This window comes from Vicugna pacos, chromosome 14 (genome assembly GCF_048564905.1).
Source record: "Vicugna pacos chromosome 14, VicPac4, whole genome shotgun sequence".
Classification (NCBI taxonomy): Eukaryota; Metazoa; Chordata; class Mammalia; order Artiodactyla; family Camelidae; genus Vicugna; species Vicugna pacos.
Genome location: NC_133000.1, coordinates 12,484,235 through 12,511,213, shown reverse-complemented (window position 1 = coordinate 12,511,213; position 26,979 = coordinate 12,484,235). Strand labels below are relative to the sequence as shown.

General features: G+C 44.8%; 2 long non-coding RNA genes across 6 annotated transcripts; one reads left to right on the top strand and one right to left on the bottom strand.

Moving 5' to 3' along the window:
* The first annotated feature begins 278 nt into the window (after nt 1-278).
* LOC140701114 (uncharacterized) lies at nt 279-19,649 on the top strand. 4 transcript variants are annotated; one of them, XR_012079961.1, is made up of 3 exons: nt 279-826; nt 17,881-17,940; nt 19,318-19,649. It is a non-coding gene; the product is annotated as an uncharacterized lncRNA (long non-coding RNA). The 4 variants fall into 4 exon arrangements; XR_012079962.1 differs by lacking the exon at nt 279-826 and adding an exon at nt 992-1,109; XR_012079959.1 differs by lacking the exon at nt 279-826 and adding an exon at nt 8,386-8,496.
* Nucleotides 7,171-22,281, bottom strand: LOC140701113 (uncharacterized). 2 transcript variants are annotated; one of them, XR_012079958.1, is made up of 3 exons: nt 22,022-22,281; nt 16,221-16,520; nt 7,171-7,357 (listed from the first exon to the last, which is right to left on the bottom strand). It is a non-coding gene; the product is annotated as an uncharacterized lncRNA (long non-coding RNA). The 2 variants fall into 2 exon arrangements; XR_012079957.1 differs by lacking the exon at nt 7,171-7,357 and adding an exon at nt 8,910-9,109.
* Nucleotides 22,282-26,979: the final 4,698 nt, after the last annotated feature.

The window sequence follows — 26,979 nt, the reverse complement described above, 5'->3', positions numbered from 1 at the left end:
TCCCCTGTGTGGTACCAGGTTAGAAGAAGAGGCTGGGTCAGCTCACCGAGCCATGGGCCTCCCCGAGAGCATGCCCAGCTTTCCTAGACGCCGCCACAAACTGGGCCTGCCTGCAAAACCTGGGCTCAGCCCATCTCCAAAGATGAGAGAGAAGGTCAACTTGGACATCTATCCAGTTTTGTTCAGGAGGAAACTATATGCAAATTCAACCTATATGCAATCGATGGACATGCCCAGGAGGGACATTTTGATGGGATGCTGGGATGGTGACCCCACCCTCCAACCACAGGTGTTTACAGGCTCCACTGGAGTCAGTTCCTAACACCTGTCCACACTGCTCTGCCTCCGGGTAGGTGCCCATCGGTGGCCCTGCGCTCCGCACACCTCCGACGGAAAGGGGCCGAGGAGGGGCTGGGACGGCCTGGCGGAGGGAAACTCAAAGAAGAGTGGAGTGAGCTCTGCAGAGGTGGGAAGCAGACAGGACATTTCTTTCGATTCTGGGGAGAACTGGACCTCAGGACTGTCCTGCCCAAGACAGAGGTAGGCAATCTGGGATTGGAGAGAACTCCCGGGGACACAGAAACCTCTGGAATGTTCGGAGGTGAAAGCACAGAATTCAGAGATTCCTGGCTGCCACCGAACCGAGACTGGAGAGGATTGTTCTGGAGTTGAGGCAATGGTGAGCCATGAACCCCAGAGGCAGGAAAGGAGAGAAGCAGACTCGGCAGACGTTGGCAGCTCCCACAGACCAGCTGACGGGCCGTGTGAGCCGGGAATGGAAATGACGGTCACATGTTGAGGGCCTGGCCCGGACCCACATCAGGCGGTGAGTATTGTCCCTTCTGACCATGAAGGTCAGTGACTCAGGCGTCAGCACAGCCCGGGGCTGACGGCTCTGGCTTCTCACTGTGCCAACCTGTTTGCCCAGAGTGTGAACCTGGGCACGACGGTCCTGCTGCCCCTGCACGTGAGGGCTCACTGAAGGCCAGGGCTCAGGGGCAGAGCAGGGTATGCCGGGTTGACGTGCAGACCTCGACGCCACGGGGTGCGACTCGCTTCCAGGCACCTGTGGGAAGCATAGCTGTGTGGGCCCGCAGTGGAGCTGACAGGTGAGCTGGCTTCTGAATGGTGAGCAAGAGTTGGCCGGATACAAAGTGGGAGAAGGCATCCCCAGGAACAGGAGACGGCCGACGCGCAGGTGTGGACAGGGGTGTGTGTGTGTGGGCCAGAACATGCTTCCCGGTGGGATGGGAACCCATCTCACCACGTGCTCTTGGGAGACAGTATCTCCTACTCTCAGATGCCCTTTTGGACATCGTTGTGATGACGAATGTCTCCTCCCCTCCTTTGATCCCTGACTGTTTTTCAGCTCCTCCCTACGTGAGGCTGACCTCTCACCCCGACCTATGCCCACAGGCTCCACCCAGCTTGATTCTTAGCACCAGGCATTGACCTTCGTATCTTAGACAGGAGGGGCCGAAACAAGGGTGCTCTGGTTTAAGCCTGGATTCTGCTTGGTCTTTTCCGCACAGAGACTTTTGTCTGGTCCCCACAAACTCACAGACAGGCTCTGAGAACAGTGACCTGCCTAGTTTTAAATCTTTCTCTGAACTTTTGAGACCTTTTCTGGAACTTTAGCTCAATGGCTGGGGACCGGCCATGTGCTGAAAGACTTTCCTGCTGCAGATCGCTTCTAAATTGATCCACTGTTTGCTCAGAGAGGCTACTTCTTTCAGTATCCTCTGAAAAAAAAAAAAAAGTCCTGCTTCTAATTATTTATGGTTCCCGAAATTGCTTCGCCGTCTCTTGGAAGTTTCCTCTCATTTACAACTGCGTAAACCCTATGCTCTAAATTATTAGTTCTCAGCCCAGCGCTTTGTGCTCTCTAAATTATGTCAGCATTGGGGATAGTTTTCATTCGTTCGTTCATTCAGTCAGGAGATAGTGACTGAACACCTACTATGTGCTAGGCACTGAGAGTCTAGTGGCGAACAAGATAAAGTTTCTGCCATCACGAAGCTGAAGTTTTAGTGAAGGAAAACCAATGATACCCAAGTCAGGAAATCAATGGGCAAGATATTTAAAGAGTTTGAGATGTACCAGGAAGAGGGAAAAAAAACACTGACGTGGTAAGACAGAATCTGACCGCGGGCAGATGAGGTAGGGTAGGGGAGCTGTCATTTAAAAAAAGAATATAAATGATAAAAATCGCTGGGGAAGACACACTCCAAAAGGTAGGAACAGCATGAGCAAAGGCCAAGTGGTGGGGAAAAACGTCTGGAGGCTCCAAGAGGGAGTGAGGTATGAGATGAGACAGGAGACAGGATGGGGGACGGGAGCCCAATCTTGGAGACCAAAACAAGGTGTTTGGATTTTATTCTAAGAGCATCCTGTGTTGAACCCTATTACGTGAGCTTTATCTTGGTTAGGATGGATTAATAAAAAGTGATTGCTTCGAGAGATCCCAGGAGTATGCTTCTAGGATGGAGACTTCCATAAGTGTAGGAGCTGAATTCAGAGGCAGAAGTTCCCTATGCTTTTTGCAGTGTTCAAGGGGGCTGCAGAGAGATGGCCATGGTCATCTGAAATGTTCACATCAAGTCAAACCCATGCAACCATCCTGAGGATAGAAATTGCTACCAACACTTTTTAGCCTGGCAGCATCATATTCTCCAAGAAATTGTGGTTGTGGGGGCAGGTGTGCAGGGAACAGGAAACTGTATACCAGGCTAGGCCCCGCCTTGTTTTCATTGTAAGATTCACATATGACATTGGGCACCTTTGAGATGTCAGCTTTGGCTAAGAGGTAGTGAAGTTGCAAACAGGGACATGTGTCATTTAGGTGACCTGTTGACACATGTCCCTGTTTGCAATTTCACCTAAATGCCCCTTTGGAACAAAGCTTGTCATATTTTCTGCAGGTCTCTGCCATGGCTTTGATAAACTGCAACCATTTCATCCAAACGTTATTTAAGAAGTGTTTTTTTCCATTAAAAAGTTATAATTAACAACCCTGGCATAAATTTCTTTTCTATCAAAAGTTTATCCACAGGAGACAGCATTCACTCATCATTTTGTGCTGTTATGTCTGTTTAAGTTATAAGAACTTTGGGGTGAATCTTCTCTCACTATCTTGGCTGAACTGGACCATCTTCTGAGCCCATGTGATGACCTGTTTACTTAAAAAGTTATAATTTTAAATAGCTGTACAGATGGAAATTTTCTTCATCTGGCTCAACCAGAAATATAAGGGGTTCTGAAGCTGATATATGACAGTAAATGCCCTCCATCACCTCTAGCTTGAAATAGTGAAGTAGCCTTGTTCCTTGTATTAACTGACTTTTTGCATTTATATCTACTGGAGCGCCAGTGAAGTACCACTAATGTAGAAAAAAAAGTGGAAGAAAATTTACCCCAAATGAAAGATGAAAGGATGGGGATAAAGAAGTCACAGGAAGAATGCTCCGAACAGGAGGGCCAACTTTGGTCTTAAAGCATCAGTATCTTTATGTCTGCTTTTGACTGTCACAATTTCAACAGCTATTACATGTACACACCCGCAAGCATATGCATATATACACATATGCATACACACACACACACACACACGTATTTAAGTATTTATTACAAAAGTATTTTGCAAATGTCCACTCATTCAAATGATAGATTTTTGAGTCTCTACAAGGTGCCAGACAGTACTTTAGGCAGGAGGAATACAGAAGTGGACAAAACAGACAAAAATCTCTGTTCTCAGAGTTTCCATTTTTCTGGCAGGGAATGGGGACCGAATAAAGAAGACACATGAATGAAATATATAAATGCTATGCGGTGGATGATACGTGCTAAGGAAGAGAGAAAATCTGGGGAGGGAGGTAGAGCGTGTTGGAGAGGGAGGTGGTGGTCATGATTTAGGAAATGACCAGGCCAGCTGAGAGGTGAGCTGAGTCCCTAGAGAGGGATGAGGGAGCAGGTCCTGCCAGCGGGAGGGAGGGACCACAGGGCAGCATGCAGATGTGTCATCAAAATATAAAGTGGAGAAGCACAGCTGGTCAAGAGTGGACGTTCTTGACACCCAGACTCAACCCAGGCCCCCCTCCATGGGCAGGAGGACAAACAGGTTAATGTGTCTCTTTCTGGACTTTTCAGTTATTTCTCAGAATTATTAGAAAATATTGCACTGACATTCTTATGCACCTCTGTGTGCATAGAAGCATTTATCTGCGGGATAGATTCTTCATCCAAAACTTTCACAAAGTTAAAGCTTTGAAATGAGTTTCAGTATAAATTATGTTTTGATTCATGCCATTTTGCCAAATCCAGAAACTCTAATAAAAGTTTAGGGAAAAACTCCTCTGAGGGGTTCTTTTTCTATTTCCCTGCCTTTTGCCATTTGCCAAAAAAAAAAAAAAAATAATGATTTTCTTGCCAGTAACTGCTTTTGGTTTAGCCAAAAGCTGAACATCACAGTAGGGATGGAAAGAGTGTTTTGCTCCAAATTGCATAATTTGGCAAACTTTCCTACTACCATAGTCATGTTTTTGCAAGAGTCAGTGAACTTGTAAAGGCTGTCTCTCCATCAGCAATTCACTGTGGCAAAACCATGACAGCATGGCTGCCTCTGTCCCCCTTGACTCCTTCCTGTCTTCCCTGAAGTTCTGGGCTCCTGGAGGTCATTTGTTCTGGGATCCCAAGGTCAGGTCCTCGCCTGGTGTTGTAGACTTTGCCTCTTCTTTATTCCTTCTTGTATTTAAACCCTTCCCCCTTATAACAAGGTATGATATGATATGATATGATATCATATGATCAGATATGATAATAGAAGGCCAATGAGGAGTTCACCTCCCAGAGTGCCCTGGTGTGTATGCGTGTGTGTGCAGAGGCTATGGGTGTGGGCTTCCGGGGTGGCTGATGAAATGCTGTTACATCTTTGTCTAATGCAGTGATAATAATCAATCATGGTGGATAGTCTCTAGCATTCGCCTCATGCTAAACCTACATCTTTTAACTTCATTCCTGTAACAACCCCACACAATAGGAAACCTTCTCCTCATTTTACATGTGGGAAAATCAAGAACAAGACAACAACTCTCAACTAAAAGGTGGAAGAGCTGGGATTTGAAGCCAGGTCTGCTTTGGACTCCGCGTCCCCCAGACTTGACCTTGGTGCATCCTGCCTCTTTTCCTGCCTAGGCTGCATCCGAGGGTGTTTCACATTGAAGGAATGTCTTCTCTGTTCCTCTGGTACAAGTCCAAGCCATGGCCATGGGCCAGTGCTGGGGATCAGAGTCAAAAGCCTTTGTTCAGGGGGGAGGGCATAGCTCAGGGGTAGAGCACATGCCTAGCACGCTTGAGGTCCTGGGTTCAATCCCCAGTACCTCCACTAAAAATAAATAAAGGTAATTACCTCCCCTTCAAAACAAAAAGAAAACTCAACCTGCCCCCCAAGAATTAAAAAAAAAAGTTTTAAAAAATTCTATGTTCAGGGTATTTATGATGCTCCTGGTGACAACTGTGACTCATCTTCCAAGACAGACCTACTATGTGCGGCAAAGTTGACAAACAGATTTAGACTCAGAACCTAAGTTAGAATAGCAGCTTCATCACACACAAGCACCATCACCTTTCTTGGTTTCTTACCTTGGGAAATAGTGACCATAATAACCCTTATAGGTTGTTATGAGAATGAGACAATATGTATGTAGGCACCTACTAAAGGGTGCTTTTATTGTTATTTATTATTATTATTCCAAGAGGAGCAAAGACAATACAAAATTCCATGAGAAACCATGAGTCTGAGTTCCAAACCGAAGAGATAGAAACATTCCTGGGAACCACAGCATGGGTGGACCTTGCAACATCATGCTGAATGAAAGAAGCCAATCACAAAAGGCCACATCTTGGGTGATTTACATGAAGTGTCTGGAATAGGCAAACCTACACAAAGTATTTCACTGGTTGCCTTGGGCTGAGAGGCTTAGGGGGAAGTGAAGAGTGACCTCTTATGGGTCTGGAGTTTCGCTTTGAGGGATGATAAAAATGTTCTAATACTGATGATGCTGATGGTTGTGCGACCCTGTGAACACGCTGAAAACCATCGAATTGTATACTCTAGGGAGATGAATTGTAAAGTATTGGAATTATAGCTCAATAAAATTTCTGTTAAAAACAGTTTACGGTGTATGTTTAGTGAGAAGAAATTGAGAAACGCCATGGTCAGGGGTGTTTATATTCACTGCGTTTCTCCAAAAAAAAAAAAATGTGCTATCTTGTAGGAACCTACAATGAAAAAGAAAATGAAAAAAATATATGATGTACATGTACAACTGAAACATTATGCTGTACACCAGAAACTGACACAGCATTGTAAACTGACTACACTGTAATAAACAAACAAAAATGTGCTGCTGCTTCTTTAGCCAAGGTTCTTAGAGGAAAGTATCAAAAACTAGGTGTAAAGTTGGGAAAAAGAAAAGAAAAGAAAACCTAAAGGCAAAAAAACCCAGGAAGAGAAGCTAGGTGGAAAAATGTGGAAAGCTGAGAAGGCGACTGCCTAGAAGTCTGCACTTGGCTTGATTCACGCTCAGCAGGGCGTGCGTCTGGAGCTGTTTGTTACAGGGCGATGGACAGATCTGCTGTGATTCATCCTCAGTCTCTTGTGGGGAATCCACGTGACCAAATGGTCTCCCTGAAACAGCAACCTGGCCCCGCCCCGTGGGCCACACAGATGCGTGTGTGGCAAAAAGCCAAGGCAAGATGAGGACAATTGGGCGTTTGTGGTGTCAAACCATGGTGTCCGAATCCTAATGAACCGACCGATCCAGGTCCAGCTCCCCGTGTTTACTCCTCAGCAGGTGTAACATCCGCCAAAAGATGAGAAGATGCAGAAGTAACTTGGTCATAAATGTCTTGTCTCAGAAAAGAGCCAATATCTATAAAAGTGCCTGGCTCATGTCAGGACCTTCATGGACGTTTGTGGAAAGTACTGTTGTTGGAAAGAACCCAGCCATAAAAGATCTTGTCTCCCTTCCGGACTCTTAGGTAGTTAGTCAATTTAGCAGGAAAAAAAAAAAAGAATTGAGCTGCTCTTTGGACATAATCATAATTTTTATTTCTGGTGATGCCTTCCAGTTTGCAGAGTGCTCCTGTATCAATAGCTCTTTTGATTTTTGAACAACACCGAGGGGAGGCACAGAATGGTAGATGGCAGACTCAGAGGTGGCCAGTGGTTTTCAAGGTCACATGGTCAAGGCAGGGGACACGATCCAAACCCAGTCCTCTTCCCAGGGCACATGAGCTGAAGTTACTTGATGTGGTTGGTCAACTTCATTTTTCAACCTTTTAAGGGATTCTAGTGATGCTATAATTTAACCAGAAAGAGGATTGTTGGTAAAAACATCAGATATGGTGACATTAGGTGTTGCCCAACCAAGCTGTCCCTTGAGACCAAAATGAAAGCGTGAACTGAGCCTAAGAGCAGAGAATCCAGTGCCTGTGGGAAAAGGAGCTTCACAAGGTGGTCAGGAGCACAGATTTGGAACCACATTCTGGCTTCACCACAGGTTTATCACCCATATATTGGGGAAATGTTACTGTAATATAAGATTGTTGCAGGCGTTTAGTGCACTACTGTGTGCTCTGTGTCTAGCACAATGCCTGGTGCAGAGTAAGTGCTTATTAAAAGGGATTTCCTATTGCTCATTTCCTTCTGTTCCCTTTTATTTCATCCTCTTGGTTGTCATTTGCTCAGGGAAGTTCAGGGTCATCTCACAAGAACTGAGGATGTCGACCACTTGTAAGGAGGCATAGAAACACCTGTGGAATTCAGGGTCATCTTCGTGGGGAAGGGGTGATGGGTTTCCTCTAGCTCCATATTTGAAAGCAGAGGCCATTCTGATTAAGCCTGTTCTCCACTTTCTCCAAGTGCAATCCATCCATTCATCCATCCATTCTGCATGTATTCATTTCTTTCCCATCATTTGTTAAGCCCCAGTCATGACCTAGATTTGAACCCCAGGCAGCTCGACCAGTGCATACCCAACCCTCTGCTGAGCTGGAAAGGCTGGGTGCCGAGTCACAGGAACCCTGGATCAGAAATGAGCAGGAAGACCTTGCACTAGAAGGCAGGTTGGACTTGGGGTGGGTCATCTTGCGACCACACACAGAGGGCCGGGGTGATGTGAGAAATGGGACTGAGGTTCATGTGCATCTCAAAGGCAGAGCTGCGATCAGAGACCAAGTTAGCTGGCCAAACCAGAACGCATAGCCTGAGTCTGGTTTCCCCACAGGCTGGACGAGGTTAGAACACAGAGGTCCCGCAGGGGGCATGCGCAGGCAGAGAGGCGGTGAGCTGGATGTCCAGAGGTCAAGGCTTCAGTCATGGAGGCTGAGGCAACAGGTGCCTGTCTGGTTTCAACACTGCAATCTGAGCATCTGGACACAGGACATGCATGGAGAGGCTGAGACATGAGTTCAGAATTGGGGAATCGGGGAATCTAGGTAAGTGGTCCACCCAAACTCCCCACCAGACACTGAGGGTGACCCAGCTCAGGGCCTTCAGCCCCTAACCTCTGGGCAGGCCCAGGCTAGCAGATAAGTGCTCCCCTTCCAGGCAGAGCTCTAGCCTTCAGGAAATGGAGCTTGCAGCTGGGGGGTCCTATAGGGAATACCATTAGCTCTCAAATGCCCCAATTTATTCCCGATTATCCTAAGAAATGAGAAGTAGATGTAAACTAATAAGAGGTTCAAGTTGAAAATCTTTGGATTTCTCAACCAAAGCAGGTGTTGTTAATCAACTCTGTTCAGCCTCCTTTGAGCCCAGGAACCAATCACTGTGGCTGCAGGTGACGTCTCTGTGTGGCCCACACATCCCTCCTCTTATCTTTTACTAAATCTTTGGTGTGCACCTGTGTGACAAGGTCAGATACATTCTTAGCACTTTGTCCAGTTTCAGCCAGTACTTGCTGTAGCTGAACGTGGGTTACAAATCCAGGCCTTACATAAAACGTCAGCAGTGTGCCAGTAGGGAGAGTGGAAAATGCCGTTGAAGAGACGAACTGAGAGCGCAGAAAACGCAGCTCAGTGGGGAGAGCGCCAGATTCCAGTCTTGGCTCTGAAATTAAATTGAAATTAATTGAAATTAAAATTTCAATTTAATTAACTGGACCATAACCTGGATTGGTCTCCGTGTCACTGACGGTTACTGAGGGATCTTGCTTGAGCTCCTTATTTGACTGTCACAGTGATCTGATGAGATTGTACAGGTAGAAGGACTTGGGAAACCAAAAGAGCTCAATTCTTTCACTTAAAAGAATTTGCCAGTAGCAGCATCTTGGTCGCTAACTAAATGTGGCCAGGGGAGGGTGATCAAATACGAAGGGCAGACAGAGCTGGCGTCCCCTGGGGTCTTTGCTGTCTCGAGGATGAGACTGGGCCTCAGCTGCTCGGAGAGGAGGAAGCAGCGTGGGAGGAACAAGATGGAGGAGCAGGGTCTGGGGCCCGGGAGAGAAACAGAGGCAGGAAGGATAAGGCGGTCCCCTCATGTGCAACAGGTGAAAGTCATGTCCAGGAACCCCGGAGCCTGAAAAACAGAGGCTGACAAGTTCAGAAAGGGGGACTGCTGACAGCCGGCCAGTGACCCCGCAGGCACCAGGGCGCAGCTGTCTGAGTGGGTAACCGGCGTCTCCCTGTCACCTCCCCTTACCAGGCCGGGTCCAAATGACAGCAGAGGAGACACCTAAGAAAACTCTAGGTAAGGATAAATAAGGTTGTGTTTTCAAACTGGAGCATGTATCTGAGTCACCTGGAGGGTGTCTTAAAACACAGCTTGCCAGGCCCCACTATAAAATTTCTGATTCAGTGGTTCTGGGCGGGGCTCTCCCCTAGAGAATTTGCATGTCTATCTAGTTTCCAGGTGCAGCTCCTCTGCTGGGCTGGGGGTGGCACTTAGAGACCCAAGCACACAGTGGCAGTTGTTATGAATTCTTGACCCGTGAAAGGGAAGGTGAGCAGAGGGAGGATGTCAGGGGCGCCCTGGCTTCCTCCTCCCTGCAGCAGGTGTTCTAACCTGGTTGCATTTCGGGCTCAGCCCCACCCAGGGGTGGACACTCGGCTCGGAGCCCTGGCGTGGGCGGCGCTGATACCGCCTCCTCCATCGCGTGTTCATATCAGATGTGGACAGACCTTTTGCCAGAGCACCTGGTTCCCCCTCCGCTTTACCTCCAAGACTTAGGGATGCTCAGGACAGGTTAGAACTGCTACTTGTGGACACAAACAGTGTAGGGGTTCCTTTTCTGTTTTTGGAATATTTGCAAGCAGAAGAGCATCTGCTGCATCATGCTCAATCTCTTCCCTGGTGCTTTGTCTACTTTCCTCGAGGCTGGAGAGCGGCTGTGATAAACGGGTTACGTTTTCTCACTTTCTTTGATTCTTCTGAATTAGTTGTGCATCTTAAGCTCGGGGACGTTTGGGTGGCCAGTTTACTATCCATTTTGGATAAACTTCTTTGCACAGTCTTAGCCATGGGATTGGTAATTCAGGGAGGTTCTCCCCTCCCCCCCACCTCTTCTTCCTTCCTCTCCTTCCCCCCATTAAGAAGCATAGAAGCTCCACACTGTTCATTCACTGTTTTCTAAATGCTCGGGTGGTGGGGAGAGAGACCAAGTAGACTATAAAGAGAAGCAGAGTGTTACTCAAGCGTAGAGAATGGAGTGGTGGTGGGCATGGCTGGGACAGGGCCCTTTCTCTCAACAAATGCTTCCTAACTCTGGCCACCTGTTAGACTCATCTGGTAGCCTTTTATAATCATTTATGCTCAGGACGTGAGATTCTGATTGAAGTTCATCTGGGATGGGACCCACGGCATGAGAAAATGTCAGTCTCTTCAGGGACTTCTAATGTGTAGTCAAGCCGGAGATTCGCTGTTGTAAACCGGTTTCTCGTAACAACACCTGGGTGCTGAGCACAGCTGCACTTTTGTGTGACTTCCTTTTAACAACCACAAGCCACGCTGAGGTGGGTTGGAGGCTGCCACCTATGGGGTAGTTTAGAAGTCAGCCCCACCACCTAAGTTTATAGACAGGCAAGAGAAGGAAGTAGGTATCTTGAGACCAAGTAGGCAAGGTCAAAATGCAAGTTGAGAGAGAGGGCAAAAAAAAAAAAAACAAAAAAAAACCCCAGGCTGAGGATGACAGAGGCTGGGACCAATTCAGGAATATGAGCCAAAGTTCAGCACCAAGAGAGCACACTCCCGAGGGCGGGTTAGCCCAGGCCCCTGGAGGCAGCACAGGGATAAAGATTAATTCCAGAACCAATGGCAGCCCAAGTCAGGAAGTCCATATGTCCTGTGTCCCGAGCCAGAACTGGGGGAGTAGGACTGAACTCACCTGGGTGTTCACAGACAGGATAGGAAATACGGGAACCTAGGAGGGCGTAAAAAGAATAAAAAGTGCAGAGGATTGTTTGGTCTATGTCATACTCAGCAACCAGCTCCATTGTTTTCATCAGACGGACCAAGTGTGTCTGATATATTGATATAGCCCGAGATGATGGGAACCCAAACACAGTGCTCTCTGAGGACACCACCGTCATCCCTCAGTATCTGCCGGGGATTTGCTCCAGGACCCCCAGGGATACCAAAACCTACAGATGTGCAAATCCTTTAATTTTTTTCTGTTTTTTTGTCTTTTGTAAAAATTAAAGTCTGGTTGATCTACAATAATATATTAGTTTCAGGTGTGCAACATAGTGATTCAATGTTTTTATAGATTATACTCTGTTTAAAGTTATTATAAGATAATAGCTATATTCTCTGTTGTTCAAGCCCCTTATATTTGCAAATAACTTATGCACATTCCTTCATATACTTTAAATCATCTCTGGATTACTTATAATATGTAATACAATGGAAATGCTATGTAAATAGTTGCTGGAACATGGCGAATTTATTTTGCTTTTTGGAACTTTCTGGAACTTCTTTTTTCCCAAATATTTTCGATCTGTGATTGGTTGAATTCAATGGCTGCAGAACCCCCAGATATGGAGGATTGAGTGTACTCCTTACTCTTTATTACTGCAAATGACTTCCGTGGGGAATCTTGTTAAAATGGTGACTCTCATCCAGTAGATCTGGGATGGGGCCTGAAGGGCCTGAGGGGCCCGAGACTGCATTTCGAACAGTCCTTCAATGAGGCTGATCTGAGGACCACTCGAGCAGCAAGAGCGTGGTGGACAGGGAGACAGGGCTGATGGCTACTTAAAGGCGTTGAAGAACACCTGGCAGACACCGGTTTGGTCTAATGGTTGTGGAAATTGACACATGCTTTTCCTCATTCCTCAGATCATTTAAGGGAGTCTATTGGTTTTGCTGGAGGGTCCGATTCCTTGAGAAAAGTAACTTTCTGCAGACAAGGACAAGGACAGCATCACCCTCCTCCTGCCCACACATGTCCCTTACAGAAGAAGGATATTCTAAGGAGTGAGCCAGGCTTGAGTTGACCTAGTGGAGCAAGGACCACAAATAAGTAACCTGTTACCTGGGAACAGAGCAGTAATTCTTTCATAGATGAATGTCAATGAGGTATAATTTTCTGCTGTAGCAGAATTTCTACACCTGACAGTATTCTTAATATACTTTAATTAAGAGGTTAATCTGTTGTATAAATTGCTTTTCTCTGAAGCCACCTGAAATCAATTTAAACTCAATTACAAGTGGTTAGCTATTGTTTATGTGGTTAAAGATTAGAGAATACATTTTTGCTTGTCAGGAGCCATCTGAGCAAATTTCGAATGTCACGATCAGAGGAGAGTCTGAATAGTTGAGTGCTCTTTAATGGGCATGGAGAAACCATTAGAAAATGTAATCAGTCATATTTGATGACTTGACCTTGGGACTCAGCTTGAAAAGGGTCTAATCATGTCTGTCCCATAAGTGCCACCGGGATTGCTCTGCTGAAATTAATTGATCATTACATGGTTTCTGAGAGCCTAATATACCCCATTTGACGGAATATAAATTGCAAAAATAATCTGTAAATTATATAACAAGTCTTAGAATACATTTGCCCTCTGTCTGTTTAGCACAGATTAAATCTGACAGCTAGTTTCAAAATGATCAAAATTGCTTAACTCCTTGAATCGTTTGGAATGCTTGAGTTTCACAAAGGAAAAAAAAAATCTATTGCATGACACGTGCCCAGTCTATGAATGTGAATTACAATCCATTTTCCATCAGTAAAACGTAGAGATAAAAGGAGGTCTTGAAAAGGTTTTCTGGGGCTTGAATGCATTATTTTGTTCAATTGCTTAGTAAAGTACTTAGCGGCTATTAAAAATTTGGATGCGTGTCAGAGACAAGGAAACTGTTTTGAATCCTATCCACTTCTGTGCTAAGTGTATGAAAGAATTACATGCCTCTAATAGGCCAGCCAGCTTGCTAATGTGATATCCCAGAGCCTGGTTGAGTGATACATAGTGACAGTGCACTCCACTGATTAGGGGTGGGTTAAAGGTTTCTTGTCATCCTTTCAGGTGTCAAAGTGATGCATCCAATTACCTCCTCTGTTTGTGTGTATTCTTCTGGGATCAACGCATTCTGCCATTATAGTGTACACATTCCATGACATTTTGGTTAAAGTTGCAGAAAGTCTCCCTCTAGAACGCTTCCCCATCCCCATCCGCCTGAGAATTAGTAAAATAATTTTCCTTTGGGCTGACACTTTTCATAAGTGAAATAAACCTTCCAGGATTTTCTCCCATAAATGGTGAATGGTTAACTAATGGGTAGACAACCATTGTTTCTGGCTAATTGGCCCAGTGAAAGAGTACCACATTTCTGGAGCCTGACCAAAAAAATGTGATGGAGTGGTCACAGAGCAGTGTTTTGCAGAAGAGACTGGGACAGCTCCCTAGATGCCAGGATGGTGGTAGGTGTTCTGGGAACTGTACTTTGAAAGCTAACATCTCTTGGAAGTTGAGTGAGAGGTGAGGCTCAGGCATATTTATTACGTTAGGGCTCTGGGTCAGACGACACGTGGGTTCAGATCCACGCTCTGTCCCTTACTAATTGTGAGCCTTTGGACAGACTTCTCAGCTTCTTAAAGCCTCAGTTCCTCCAGCTGTAACACGGAGATCGTAATGAAGATTGACAGCAGCAGGGTGTATAAAATGCCTGGGAGGGCGTCATGCACGTACACTTCCCAAGATGGTCGTCATAATGAAGCAAAGCATTATGATTTGGTGCCTCTCTTTCCTGAGCCCTAAACTGGGGTGCATGACTTGAGAAAGGATTTTTCCCTGGCTTGTGAAATTTTCATATGAAAAGTCTTACAAATTTACCAAAAGGAAGCCGCCTGTCTTTTTTTTATTTCACAGATAACCTTTAGTTCAGCTCCTTTTGGAGCAAGGATGGGGGTGAGGGACAGGGAAGGTGTTCAGGACAAGCTCCGTGCTGGGAGGCAGGGGCCTGAGTTGGAGTCAGCCGTAAACCAGCTGTGTGAAGCTGAGAGCAAGCCGTCCCTCCTTCTCTGCGCTCCGTTTATCTGTGTAAAATGACAGGGTTGAACCGATGTCTGTTAAGGCTGTTTAGAGCACTGAGAGGCCATGAGTCTACACTGCCGGCCATCTCTGTAAGTCTGCTTCCTGCTCCCCAGCCAGGACAAGGTCAGAGGGTGGGCAGCGCAGTGACCCCATATCTGTGGCTTTCCACCTCATGCCGCCTGACTGCTCTGTCTGTGGCTCATATGGTCCTACGTGGGTGGCCACATGTGGGTGGCCATTCACTAAGGAAGGGTCACAGGGCCTTTAAAAATCATGGCTCCCTTCGAGAAACATAAAACAAAAATCCTACATGTCCTCAATTCAAAGAAGCCTCCTCCACTTTGTGATTTGGGGAGTGACGCTCTGTCGCACCTCCTCCCACCCTTCTCCAAATGAGAAGAGATCACTAAAGGGCATCCTGAAGGTCAGAGTCAGCCCGCAGATGACGTTATTTGTGTCCTCCTCCAAGAGAATCTCCGCCATTGGAGTTGGTTCCCAGCATTTAAAAACCAGAAGATTTCACATAAAACCCAGATTGCCAGCTTCTTTTGAAAAATGAACAAAGAAGAAAATATCACCAGAATTTCCCTGGGAAGGATGACCCAGTTCTTAGACCAGAAGGTGAAAAGCCCTCCCAAGATGTGAAAAGGGCAGTGCCGCGACTCTGTCTCCCCGAACCTCTTCGAACTGACACACGACCAGTCACCACCTTGAGACCCTTGTTGCAAAGGAGTGTCTGGGAGGACCTCCCTCCTGCCCCCTGGCTTGCTTCACTCCTTCAGGTTGCCCACCAGACCTTCCTAAGCATTTATCTGAGCCCCTTCCATGGGTTCATGAAGTCTAACCTTTCAGAGTTCCCTGTGACCATGACCATGAGATTTAAATAAGTTATACATCACTTTGCAGAAGGCTCTGAGTGCACGACTTGCTATGAACAAAGAGGAGAGAGTTTGGGGACACAAAGATTCTAGCCTGGGCTAGCGGATTAAACTGAGAATCTAGGAAGGGTGGGTGTGGGAGTGGGCTTGACAGCGCTCACAAACCTCCCTGGACCAGTGGTTCTGAAAGGCAGCAGGAGGCAGGCAAAATGGGGAGGGACACAGCCCTTTCTCTATAGAGCGATTCGCTTCCTGCCTGTTTCTCCTGGGGCATCAGTGCTCCCAGCCCTCTACTCTCCGCAGGACAAAGAATCCCCAAGGGCAATAGAACAGCGGAGAGGAGGCTTGGAGCAACCTCACTGCAACTCATTTTGGGACAGAAACACATATAAATAAGCATGCTGCCCCTGGACCTCTGTTTCTCAGATGCTAAACTGCCTCCCAGCCCTGACTTTCTACACTTGTGTTTTCTTGGCTGTCCCGTAAGAACTGTGCCTTCTGGGCACGCGTGAGGTTTCATCTCCAGTGTAAACCTGTGTTCAGCTTCCCATGATATACCCCGGTTGGTTTGCCAGTCGGGTCACAGGTGAGTCCTGTGGAAAGCAACCCTGAAGAAAGTGCACTCTGGAGCCGGTTTGTATTAGAACCACAGCATCACAAAATCAAAGCTAGTGAGGACCGCGCCGTCAGTGGCTAACGTCAACCCAGGGGATCGAGTGAGCTGTGCCGGTCAATGACTGACCTCAGAAAGAGTCAAAGGCCATGAAATCAGTATCTACATAGTAACCTCAGTACAATATTCAGCTTTACCTTGAATCGAGTCATTCGCTTGAGAACTCAGCTACTGAAACAAATGCAGGGACAGGTGCCAGCAGAGTACACGTGCAGACCAGAGGAAATTCCGACCAAGGAGATAATCTCCATTGATTTAGTCACACAATGCAAGGTTTCACTCCTGTGCAAAACACTTTAACAGGCCAAGGCTTTCGGCTTTGTACTCTAAAGGCTCGAACTCCATCTCCCCAGAAATAGCAAGCATCCTATGTCACGTTCAGTTCCTTCTGTCAGCTGAATTGTCTGGCATGAAATTTGGGGGTTGAATCGTTTTGTCTAAAAAGGAAAAAAAAAATAGGTCATTTGCTTTTTCTCTCCATAATTCTTTTGTTCGTTCACTGGGTCCTTCAGCCAAATCCTATTGAAGGAATGAAATGTGGCTTACACTGCATGCAGATGGGATGTGAGGTTTGAAACTCTCCTAAAACTGTCAGAATATTTGTTTAAAAATAGTTAAAAACACAAAGTCTTTCATCCTTATGCAAATACCATATTTGTAGATTTTCCACTAACCCTTTGTATGTATATTTATATGGTTGTAATATAAGTTAACACATAATTTTTCATTTGGCCTTTTAACTCTATACACTTGCTACATAGGCTTCATTTTTAATGAGTGGAGAAGAATCTGTCAAATGAATGTACGTACCATTGTGGCAGATGGCAAAACCACTTCTAATTCTGTTTCTGCATCCTTTGCGTTGTGATTTTGTAGCTCCTTCCATCAGGGGATGAAGTGGGCTCGCCTTGTGACTTCCTCTGATCACCCGAATGTAGCAAAAGTGATGGTGCGCTGATTCCAAGCCCATGCCTCAAGAGCACAAGGGGCCCTGTACTTCTCCTTGCCTTCTTGGAACCCTGCTATAGACTACTGTCATGGGAAAAGTCCCGAGCTAGCCTACTAGAGACTAAGACACCATGTAGAGTGGGGACCGGTCATCCCAGCCATCACAGCTAACCCCTTCTAGACCAGCAGATGCTGACTGACCTGCCGGCTGGTCAGAGCTGCATGAAGGAGTCCATCTAAAACCAGAAGAAATCCCCAGCTGACCTGTAGACTTGTATGTAAAAACAAAGGCTTATTGTTTTAAGCCAGAGTCTTCTGGCACTTTGTTATGCAGCAATAACTAACTGATACAGCCATGATCCTCTTAGCTTTTTCTTTGGTTGTTGTTAATGTAGATGTTTCCAGATTTTCTCTATTATAAAACAACAGTGTGATGAACATCTTGGCACAAGTGGAGAATATGTTTCTATGAGGATTTTCATTTTGTTTAAGGAAACTGGCAATTAGATTTTCTCTCCTGTAGCACTTACCAAAATACTATATTATGGAGTGAAATTCTGGCCTCGTCTGTATAGAATTATTATTGTTGAGCAAATCTAAGCTTTCGTCATGCATAAATGCTTTATATGGCCGTATGTAGGGAGCAGGTAACATGTACTTTCCTTATGGAGACACAAGGCACAGGACCCTATCCAGTCTCAAACTTGACAAACCTCAAAAAACCTTAGAAGCGCGTAGAAACGTATTTCTGCTGGTCAAACCCTGAGCATATTGACACCTCTTAGTGGCTCTGAAGAATAACCCATATTCATTATTATTTTTTTAACCATTCCATCTTTTCTCCTCTAGAGAAATCCATGATCACCCCAATGTCTGGCTGCCTCCTGAACAGGCCAGACCACCTGCTGGGTAAGCTGTGGCCACACAAATGGTATATTTGGTGGAAGTCTCTAACAAGTCATTTCTCTGAATGAAAAGTCATTCTAACTAATGACTGCTTCATATAGACTGAAATGGCCCAATAGGAATAGCACTAATCATTTATAGTTTCCTTCTTTATTTGTATTATAAGCCTTGCCCAATGTCTATACTACATCAGTCTGCAAAGATCCATATTTGAGAATAATTGGCTATGGGAAATACTGGTCCTCAAAGATCCATTCCTTTACTAGATTAGATCACAGGACAGCAGTCTCACCATGAGGTTTACTTTAGGTCCCTTGGCTCATCATTATCATTCTCATTGTTGGTGCTGTTATTGAGCTCTCTTTAAGAAAAGAATTTCTTTTCTTGAAAGTTTTTTTTTTTTTTGTAAAAAACATGTTTGGAGCTTTGAAAATCTGTTCTTGAGGATATTGTCATTTGTCTTCCTCACCATTTTTTACATTACAAACCAAAACATACATTCTGTTTAGACCTTGAAGTTGTTTTGTAGAATCTCTCCTTTGGTAAACTGTTACGCTTCCTTTTATTAGTTATTGAGAATTAGAATCATCCTGTTGCCCTTTTTCTTTGCCTAGTAAGAAGCTCAGTTGTGTCTTTGCCTGGGTCATTCTATAACTCTTTTCCTCCCTCCATGGCTTCATTACTATTTTTATCTTTATTGCATTTATATATTTACCTATTATATTTGTATATTTTTGCAAGTTCTTTTGAATACTTTTTGCTACTGTTCCTGCCCTTATTCTGACTATGCAGGCTTCCAGAAAAGTCTTAGTTGCTCTGATAGCTTACCTTAGCAGAAAATTAGAACTAACATCATGGAGTATGAGAACCATCTGGTCCTTCACTTGTTTTGCAGAGAAATAAGCAGAAGCTCTGAAAATCTGCCCACTTGAAGGGTGTTTGGTGTAGCGGTGATAAGGCCAGCTCTAGGACAGAGGGTCCTACTCACGTTCTCTTTGAATTACATACGTTATCTCCAGTATCCTTTGATTAAAAATGTGAAAAGGATTCCTGTATCATTTCACTAAGCATAAGGATCTTCACGATTAAGAGAAAGATACTAGGCTTTTTTTCTTTTTTTCCTGAATCAGTAGATGCTGTATTTTCCAAGCATTTCTGGCATCTCCCTTTTCTCACCCAAACCTAAATAAAGTCCAACAGTTTGGTAAGATAATTCTGAATTTTACAATGTCCTTAACCACTTAATGTGATTCTTGTTTCTTGAGTTACACACTAAAAAAGCCAAGAGTGTGGGTTATCTGGTTCCCGACGTTCCCTCCCCATTTGTCCTGAGAGCCCAGACTGAAATGTGTACTTCTGACTCCTCCATATTCCCTCCAGGGTCACCGTCACCTTTCTATGAATGGAGAGAGACAAAAACTACCACAGCTGCCTGCATTCCACTTCTGGAGAAATGGGAGCCTCAGGTTAGAATCAAGTGCTACAAAGGTCATCAGGGCGAAAGCGCTCCTTGTACCCCTCTGCATCCGTAAGAACCCCCATTCCCATCGGTCCTCACGTATCTCAGGCCCCCTTCCTACACAGCACTGCTCCATGAGACCTGGGTCTGTTACCATGCACCTAAGGTCTGCTCGGATCAGGGGCTCAAGTGATCATGCAAACTTATACCCAACTTGTAAAGCTAGATTATTTGTTTATGAGCAGCCATCATACAATAAAATTGCATCTCCCTAAAGAAATGTTTTTTTTTTTTCTCCCTAAAGAAATGATCATTTCATTTGTCTTTATTAAATCTAAGGACATAGCTGAACCGGAAGTGTGTAATAAGCATCAGTAATGAGCTGAACACTTTAAAAAGCTTTCAAACATTTTTCAGACCTGTTTTTTTCTTAATGGAATGCCTGGTGAACCATCTCAAATCTGATATTTAAATGGATGTGTTTTATTGAACGAAACTAGAATCTGAAAATGTTCTCTGAAACAAATTGATCGAGCAATACCAACTTTTTTACTGCTTTGCCCTCAGGGACCCTGCTCTTAACAAAGCTTCTATCTTCTTATCACTGCCTTTACTTACCCATTCAACAGATTTTTCGTTTACTGTCCAAATAAAGAAAAGATGTGTGTATAGTGTGGGTAGGAAAGAGTCAACGGTGGGACTGGGTCCCACAATCACGGGGAGGTTCCAGGATGTGGTGTCTGGGGTTGAATGTCACCTAAAATCACAGACAGGCAATTTAAGTAGTAATAAACACGATACTGATTATTATTTGCTAACATTTGTTGGAATCCTGTTATAGGTGGTCGGTTAATCTGCTTCCTCCTTTTCAGACTTAATTATCCCTTTGTTTACTAATTCCCACGACAAACGTTTACTGAATGCCCTTCGATAGGTAATGATTAGATTTCATTCATTCACTGATACCATTGTGAGCTGGGCAGTGATCCAGATGTGGGGGGTATCGCCGTGGACATAATAAGTCCTGGTTCTCAAAAAGTTTACATTCTAGTGGGGTAGGGGGCAGACAATAGACAGATCTATGGCATGTCAGGTGGTCATAAGTGCCAATAAAAAACAGAAGTCAGGAAAGAGTGACAGTGACAGAAGCAAAAAGAAAAAGAGTAAAACGTTTTATGAAGGAGATCAGACAGCATATGCATATATGTGTTCATCTGAGATCTTGAAATTGTTAAAGGTTTTTTTTTCCTTTAGAGTAAATTCAGATAATCTACATCTCTTTAGGGCAGCAATTCTGCAATTTACCCTAACTTGCTAAAAGCTCCTCTGCTCTGCATTTGAACACCTTCAGAGACGGTACCTGGAAAAGGAAAATAGTCCAGAGCAGCAGGAGCATATGACCCTGGAGGTCACCCTGTCCTTAACTTGTCAAACACCATTTGCAGCCGGTCTGACGTCAATCAGCAAGGGTTGACATATGATTCATCTGTGTTCGTACCATTGTTGGTTCCTGTTATTGTTTTTCTCCTCGCATTGTAGTTAATCATTTGTTGGAGTTCAGTTAAACACTCACGTGCTTTATTAGGCCTTTTCTTACAGTTTCGTCTGGGCCAGACCCTTGGTGAAGATGTAGGTGCGGGTCAGGTCCCCACTGGTGATCGAAGGCCCCTCTCCTGTTCCCAAGGGGGCCAGCACGCTGGCACGAGAGGCCAGAATAAATAAATCCAATTTGTAAACCCAAATTACAAATAACCATAGGTTGGAGGACAAAATGTGTCATTCTTCATACAAGTGAACTTTAGGGAACCTCGAATTTTCCCTTTTTACTCTGAAATTATTGTCAGGTTTTAAAATAATTCGATAATGAGCCATTGACCTGAATCCACACCAAATAATTAGAGAAGGGAGGACAATGAGGATGTAGGTATAAACACAGGCAGGACGGAGACCAGACTCCACCAGGATTTCAAAAACCCAGATCTGCTTACAAAGTACATTCTAACCCAAAGTTTCCGAGTTGAAACGTCACTCCTAAGACATGCAGACACAGAAGGGATAGCTTAATGGAAGTCTCCTACTGCCCAGCTGGGGCGAGGCACAGACCTCAGGAGGCTTCAGCACGTTTTGCTTCCTTTCTTTCTTTTTTTCCCCTAAAATGTCCTCCTTCTTAGCGTCACAGCAGACAGGACAGACACCCTGGCCCCGCCTTGCTCCGTCTGGGTTGGGAAGCCTTCCTCCTTCCCATTTGTCAGAGGGCTGTTTGTCTTCAAACACAGAAAGAGGTAGATCTCATTACCATCAACAGCGTCTCTCTGACCAGGCTCCAAGTGCAACTTCAGACCAGCCTGGAGTCTTTCAAAGCCAGGCCGAGCCTAAGGCTGGGCCCTGCGTGCAGAAACGGCTAATGACTTGCTGGTAAGCACCCAAGTTCCAGAAGCCTGCAAACACTTGAAACAGGGCTTCGGAAATGAAAAAGGAGTTTCTCCTCTTCGTTCATCTCATCACCATCTGGCTAGCTTTTATAATCCTTATTGCACTACGATTAATTTTTTATGCCATTGATTTCTGCTAATTAATTGTAATTACCAAGAACAGGAAATTTCAGCGTGACTAGACCATGTTTACCTGGAATGGCAAAGTTGGAGAATGACTCCTTAAGGGATGTTTCTTGGGACTGTCACATTTCAAAAGCTGAGTGGAGCCTCTGAAATCAACTGGTTCAAAGAGTTCACTAACAGATGAGCAAACCTGTGTGAGTTAGCCCAGCTAGTTAGAGCAAGGACGAAAATACCAGCTTCCATATCTGGTCCAAGGATGTTTGTACCAGGCTAGGCTCCATTGCCTCGAGAACTAGTTCAAACCAGAAGCAGCCACTCCTCTCCGTTAGGGTGGAATCATCAAATCCAGGATGGAATTTGGTCAAAATGTCTCATTGCATCATCACATGGTTTGAAACTCCAAGTTCTTTGGACACAGAGTTCTTGTCTATGTGATGTGAACCACTAAATTCTCCGGAAGAAAAATCAGTCCAAACACTTGGCTGGTGTCTTAGAGGAAAAAAAAAATATATCTGGGCGATTAAATTTTTAAAACTGAATTAAGCAGCTGTGTTTGCATCCTGTGGGCACTCTCATTAGGTCTAGACGAAGTTGTCCAAAGCTAGGGTTGGGTCATAGAATTGTACGGTGGTTCTGTCATAGCAACATGTGATGTATCAGCCCTCGGTTTTTGTCCAGGGTGACGGGAAGCTCCACATTTTAGTCCAGTGGTTACTAAACTGTCAGGCTATGCGTCACTTCGGAACATCAGAATTGTTTTTTTCAAATAAAATAGTTATATGTACTCTCCACACATAAAATAGATAGGGGTGAGATTTTATGTTTAAAATGATAAATTTCTCCTCTCTAAAAAGAATAAATGAGAAAAATAAAATTGTCTTATCGACTGACACTTGAACTTGTGAGTTAGAAGGGTCAGTTTTAGTCTAAGAGCTGTGTCAACACCTAATTCATCTCTGTATATGGATTTACTGGCACCGTAACTTATTCATCTGGTCTATCCGGTGCTCAGCACATGATATGGCTCACAGGAAGGGTGAATACATCAATGACTCTTAGCTTGTGAGCTTCCGAAAGGCAGGCACTACATCTTAATTCACCATTTATCCACCCCTCCCTGAAATGACACCTACTGCCAGAACTTTAACAAAGTCGTCGTCTGTAGGCGCCTGACGGATATTGATTGGATTAGAAGGTAATGAGTTTGTACATAATGAGGTTAAGTAAGGGTGGTCCACGGGAGCGCTCAGGGCAATGCAGGGCTGTGGCCAAGGCAGGAAGTTCTGTGGGGCGCTGTCACTGCAAGGTGAGGGCTGAACTGGAACTGAATGTGTCAGTTTGCCTCATACAGACTCTTCCTCCTCGTGGCACATTTTAATAATGGCATCCTGTGTGGTCTGGGTGGTCATCAGGTCAGGGACATTTTCAGGTCCTCCTCTAGCCTTATAGATTTTATCTCTTCTGTGGCCCTTTTGGCCTCTTCAGGTCACCCCCTCCCCCGACGCGGGTCTTCGTCATCTTTCCCTTGAGCTATAGCAATATCACTCCACCTAGTACAAGTCCACCGGACTCGAGAGTCCACTTTTGCCAGTTCATGTTGTGCTTTGTTAGAAATTTTTTTTTCTAAAAGCCAGATCTGGTCAATGAACTCACCTGCTTCAAAGCCTTCAATGGCTCCCTAGTGTCTGTAGGCTAAATTTCAAACTCCTTTGCTGGGCATTCAGGGTCGAGCTTTTCCTCCACCTCCTGTGCATCTTACTTTAACTCCATGGAGGAAACAGTTCTCTCTGGGGCCTCTGCTCCTCTGCTTGTGTTGTCTTCACCCGAGATGTCCTGGCACACTCTCTGCCTTTTGTGTCTGTGGATAGCACTGCCCATCACAGCAGGTAACACTCTTTTGGTGACCAATCTCTTCCCAGTGTTGAGTCCAGCGTCTAGCACAAAATATGTATCCAATAGATATTTGTTGAATGAATAAAAAAGGCTGACAGCTATGATTTGCATTGAATTAAAAATCAAATATATTTTCAATACTAGGAGATTGAGATGGCTCAGTTCAGTTCAGCACTGTACATAGTGGGAAACACAAAGACTGATAAGACAGAGTCTCTACACTTTAGAGAGTCAGTTGGAAATAATCAACGCTGGCAGGAGATGTGAAAACCATCAAAAGAACAGGGCAGACTGTAATAGGTAAACCCTAGCAGTGATCTTACTAGATTCCCTGCCTATGATTTCTAACCCCTTAATCCATACCTGTGTCTCAGATTCATCTTCTCAAGTGTCCTTTTGAATATATCAGCTCCCATCTTAAAAACCACATGTCCTGAGATCCTTGTCACTTTCAGATAGAAATCTAAATAGCTTATTAAAACCATATATTCTTCCCAAAGGATCCAGTCTTTGGCTGCTGTGACCTGCCCCTGTGGGATTCTGTCTTGCTCTGGGGAGCTTCTTACACACCACCAGGCTGTGCTGGTCCATTTTTGGAAGGATGCTAAGAGCCATGGCAAACTTAAGGCAGCAACACTGTCCTGGGAGCAGGAATCATCTCTGCTGGTGTGTGACACCTTGCTTGTCTGGTTCCTCGGAGGCAGGTCTCAGTGTCCCAGATGGAACTTTATTTTCTATTTCTTAACACCCACTTGTGCAAATTACCCCCTCAGCGCATACATTCAGGGTGTTTCTGCCAGCAGGAGCCTCAGGAGAGTAGCTGGGGTTCTCTCTCCTGGCCTCCCCGGCCCTACGATCAGAATCTACTCAGATATTCCTTAGCTCAACTTCCAAGTCTCCCAAAGCCTGCTGCCTCTTTGCTCCACAGCAAAGATTCTAGCACTCAGAGCTGTGAGAATCACCCAGGAACTTGTTAAGATGCACATCACTGAGCCCCACCTTGGAGAACTCTGCATTTTAGATGGACTCAAAGTACAGAGAACAAATCGTGTTGATTCACTGAGGCTACCGAGCTCCGAATACTATGATAGAGACACAGTGATAGAATTAGAAACTTACTTTCCTGGCTCTGCGGTAGCATACATGGTCTTACAAATCTGAAAGTGACATTGTTCTTAAAATCTCTGGATGCATGTCCCTCTTTCCACATGAATTCACAACTTCAGCCAGACTGATCTGCTCAATGTCCCTAACCATACCCCGCACCTCCCCACTGCCTCTCCTTAGCTCATGCAGTTTCCCATTCTTGGAATACCCTCCTTTCTATTGTCTTAACCATCTAAGCTGAACCTCGATCCAAGATCCAGTTAATGTTCTACTTCTTTGTGAAGTCAACCTAAACCATCTCAGACCTCAGAGAACTTCAGAATATCTCTGTCCCTTATTGTTTCCACTCTTACTTGGCATTCAACAGATACCAAGGCAGCATTACAAATCTTCTTACGTCCAGATTCCATTTCCCCAATTACCCTGCTACACGGCCCTTTGGAGGGCATTGTTCTTGCCAAATGCATACTTGCATTCACTAGAATGGTTACAAGATCAGACCCGTGGTGGGTACTCCTTAAATTTACGATTTGAATGAGCACATGGACATTGCCTTTATTGAGTTTTGTTTTGTTTTTGTTTGTTTGTTTGTTTTTGGTCAAATTTTCTCTGTTGTTGGCCCACTCCATTGTGTGGGCTCTGAATTCCATTCACATCTATGACATCTAAAACTTCAGTGATGGGTGTTCCAACCTATCCCTGGAGTGATGTCCATTTAAAGCCAGGAGCTTCAAACTCACATGGTTTCCAGGGCCATTCAAGTAACCAAATAGGACTGTGCCCACCTGGCTCCATAGTCTTGCCACGAGGGACCGTGGGAAAGCTAAGCCAAGCCTGTCCCTCAGAGCTGAGCGTGTTCACACCCCAAGGTGTACACCACCAGGGCTCTGACGCCATCAGCAATGCATGGTCTTCCAACTCCCTGCTAGGGCAGTTTGTTCTCTGGTTCGGGGCCTCTTGCCACCTTGACCCAAGTGTAAATGCCTGTCTGGACCCAAATGCAAAGACTGGTCTCCAGGTCTACCCTAACCTAAGCTTACTCCTTTGTACACAGACCGATTCTCAGTTATCTCTATAAAGTCTCTCCTTTTTTAAAATTAATTTATTTTTTTAAATTGAAGTGTAATTGATACAATGTTAGTTTCATGTGTATAGCAAAGCAATTCAGTTATATATATATACCTACAGATATACATATTGTTTTCAGATTTTTATTATATGTTATTATAAGAAATTGAATATAGTTCTCTGTGCTGTGCAGTAGGTCCTTGTTGTTTATCTATTTTATATACAGTAATGTGTTGGCTTCCACCTCTGCTCCAAGTTTGAGTAGCCAAAGGTGCTTGCGAAGCGCCAACTCTCTGCTGCCCCCAACAGGCCTTTGGCTTCATTGACTTGGCCATTTAGCCTGGTTACCTCTGGGGCTTCCAGATGAGATAAAGAAGTTCTCACAGTCTGAGGTGGATCATTTTTGTGTGTGTCAAGTGATTCTGTGTGTTTGGCCATTAATTTTTTGTTCTGATTGTGTGTGAGAAGGTGCTTTTTTCTTGATCTACTTACAGTTGTTGTAGGTCCGTTCTCATTTTTCTTCTTCTATGCCCACCATCTTTTCGCCCCTACCCACCATCTTTTTACCCCTTTCTACTTAAAAGAGCAGTGCTATGAAGCAGGAGCCAATAATTTTGGTAAAGACAGTATGGTTTAACTGTGACATTTGGAGTAAGACAGATCAGAGTTTGAATCTGGACTGTGCCAATTACTGGCTCTATATACTTGGGCAATATTTTTCTGTTTTTTCCCTCTCAAAAGGGCATTATGTAATAACATGCAAGCAAAACTGACTCATAGATGATGCTTCATGCTGGGTTTTTCCCCCCTTCTTTATGAAGTGTTTTCACTTTGAGTAAGCTAGCCAGTCATCAGCTCTCTTGCTATAGAAACCAGCAGCCACTGCGTGGGGGGCATCTGTAATCTACTCCCCCCTCCCCCACTCTTCTTTGTTGTCTTCAGTCTGGAGTCTCTTAG